Here is a 3,340-nt window from a genome sequence, read left to right as displayed (position 1 = left end):
TTTTTACCTTTGTATGGTAGTGGGGTTGGGAGACGTCAGCAAAAACTAAGGGAGGAGGGAATAGAGAGGGGGAGAAAGTGAGTGGTACTGCTCCACCTTATGCTTCGTGTAGCCTTTCACGTGCTCCGTGACAACTCTTCCATTGCCAATCATCTCAGTTCTTGCCAATAGCAATGAATAATTGGATGGGAAATAGAAGTAAGCTGAAAACAAATATGGCTATTTTTGTCCTATTTCTTCTCTTCGGGAGACAGAGACAAGATATCTTGCAAAGGCCCACTTCTCAGTTAGCTGGTTTCTCGATAGGTAAAGAATGTGTATTGTGCAATACAGATGGTTTTATCAAATAGAAGAGTATATTAGGAACCTTCCTACAGACAATTACTTTTATAAACGGAGCACCCGGCTATTCGCTTATTCACGGTTTTTTTTTTGAATGACCACACAATACAAGCCAGATTAAATGGTCTACTATTTCTTCTTAAGTAGCATTTGTAACTCCAGCTATCATCAGACTCGGCGTCAAATTTGCCGAACCTTAGTAGCTTTATGGCAAAGGCTATTAGCTTAGAGACACCAATCACCTGTTTGTCTAAACAATCCCATTCCAAGGGATGCAATTCAAGGTGCCACTTCATCAGTTTAACCGCCTTCCTCGCCATTCGCATAACCGTAGTTTTTTATCAATGAATTCGTGGTTTATAAAACCACTTTTCTTCATCAGTTTGCACCCAAAACTACCAAACCATTATGCTGTGTTATAACTAGGGGCTACCACCGTTCAATTTAGCGTTGATGACATTAATTTTGGGTATTTTACATTCCACCCACTTTAGGTGTCAGCTACTGGCATTGTAAACAGGCTAAATTTCAGTATTTTCATTTACACGAAGCCGAATTGAACTGTAAATGCCGGACATTGATATAAACAACCAAAGTGGTTGGATAAAATGTTTTCCAGAAGTTGACGTTAGTGAATCACTGAATCGGTGGTAGCTCGGTAGGTGAACACCAAATTCTATGATTCGAATTAACCACTGCGGTGGTACCTTCTGTTCTACCCGCATGATTAATTAATAGATTGCCCACTTCTCCAGATCCATTAATAATGCAAAAGAAGTTTAGAATATCGGCCGATTGAGAGTTAGAGCCTCCGTTGGGGAAACAAGCCTAATTAGCTTCCCATACTTTTATTCTGCAAAACAGCTCCATTGTTTAGCATTATACCTTTCACCAGAAGTAGAATAATTTGAAGGCATAAATGCATTTTGAGATATAATTTAGCCAAATTCAGCGTTTGAATAGCACGATAGAGCTTGTAAAAACCCAAGCTTAGGATAACAATTGATGTAATTCCGTTATAAAAGACTGGCTGAAAACTGTGCGTTATATTGTATTTAACTCAGGAATTACTCGTCACCTAATTTTGGAACTTTAAGTAAATTTATAGTGATGTAAATTGTAGCTTGTTGAGACTTTTCCGAATCCAAACGAAGTCATAATACTAGGCCAGAATATGTATTGCCGACACGGGGAAGTATTTCGAGGCTATTGAAATGGCTGAGACCATACCACCCAGCGGAAGTACAGTTGCGAAGCCTTAAGCACCAGCAAAACAAAAATACGGAGTCGGACAAATAATCGGAGCAATACGTAGCCCTTCACACCGTTTAAGTTTCATCTCAGCACCCCCCTTGGCCAATATCCCGCATCGGCCATCACAACGTAATCGGTGATGTAAGAAAAAAACCCACCAACCAAACTCGCCTGTTGCCGACTTTGTGTGTAACTGAGACGATGTTCGTCTCCAACGTCACTGATCCTTCTTAGGAATACCACTGGAAATGAAGTCTTGCCTTGTTTGAAAACTGTATTAAGGGAGGGGATAATGTGCTGGCCATCTCGAATGTCCATTGATGGTCGTGAGAACATTGGCCTAAAAGTAGAGTTGTTTAAAAAGGATAGAGTTTTAATAACTTCTGTAGGATAAAGTTTAACGTCTTTTCGTCCTTGTCTAGCTATGCATCTACCTGAAATCTATCCAGGTAGTAGAGAGGTGGAGGAGGTATCGTATGTTCACTTTAATGACATCACCATACGGGTACCGTAGACAGCTCCATAACGAACTTTGCCAGATGGTTCATGGCCAGTGTAGCTTTAGATTTCAATAAAAATTAAGGTGTTTGTCTTTTAGCACCGGGGTTGCTCTCTACACGTCTAGACTTCCCTAAAGACGAAAGAGGACATGATATTAGGAAGGAAATGTATTTCCCAGAGGTCATGCAGCCCAGCGGAGGTGCAAATGCGGAGCTGTAAATGCCCTTGAGATCAAAAAGAAGCATTATGCAAATAATCAAAGGATTGAACAATGCCTACTTAAAAGATTTTTCATCCACTCATCGACCGGCATTGAGTCCTAATTGAAGAACACAACCAGTCTGGTTTAATAGTTTATGTATGAATCTTTAGTCTTGAGACAGTCTTAACGGTGAAGTACCAAGGCTTTTAATCATGTCTTTCTGCATCTTAAAACTTTTCTCTTCTACACATGTAATTTTCGTGGCGATTTCTAGGTTAATTGAGCCATTGATATATTTTTGAGCTATCGAGATGTCCGTTCACATGTGTCAAACGGTATAAACTTGACTTTGTACAAAAGGTGGGTGTGGTAAGTAATAAAAAGTCGGAAATTTAATCTGCCTGAGTCGTTCAAACACTTTCCCTGACGAAGTATTAAGAATAAGTAATTTAGAAGATTTGGTAAAAGCTTCCCGTTCCTCGGTGAATGGCGGACCACTTCCTTTGCCCTGATTGGTTAATGCAGAAAATTAAAATCAGTCCGACTGTTATCCTTGTCCCTGCCTCCACTCGTTGCTGCTATCCGAGTTTTTCCCTAAACCACTGCTTTAAGCTCCCGCAATGTAAAAAAAACATAGATTTTTACGATATCATAATTTGACTGGGAACTTTGTCGAGGAGGAAGCTTGCTCGCATTTATCAGTTCTTAAAGGTGGGCGTCCGAAACAAACCTTCATCGCTAGTAAATCTTTCAAAATTTATCAGCAAAATAGTGCGGAAGTTATAGATATAAAGTAGGTGATTTTCCACCTCTTCACGCTTTTTCAAAGACAATCAACTAGCTTTGAAACGCGGTAGTGTCGATGAATAAGAATTACAATGGTCACGTGTTCATGAGGGACTTGAAGAGCAGTACGGAGCATAAGGCAGTGCCTCTCTCCTTCCCCCTCCACTTCCACGCCTCCTTCTCTCCTATCCCATGGTGAAAACATTTTAATGGCCAAGTTTTGTGGTATGAGGTGAGATGTGATGTGAGCTGTCC

The sequence above is a fragment of the Echinococcus granulosus genome (genome assembly GCF_000524195.1).
Source record: "Echinococcus granulosus chromosome Unknown EG_S00026, whole genome shotgun sequence".
In the NCBI taxonomy this organism is placed as follows: domain Eukaryota; kingdom Metazoa; phylum Platyhelminthes; class Cestoda; order Cyclophyllidea; family Taeniidae; genus Echinococcus; species Echinococcus granulosus.
The sequence above is the reverse complement of the archived record's forward strand: the minus strand, read 5'-3'. Positions refer to the sequence as shown.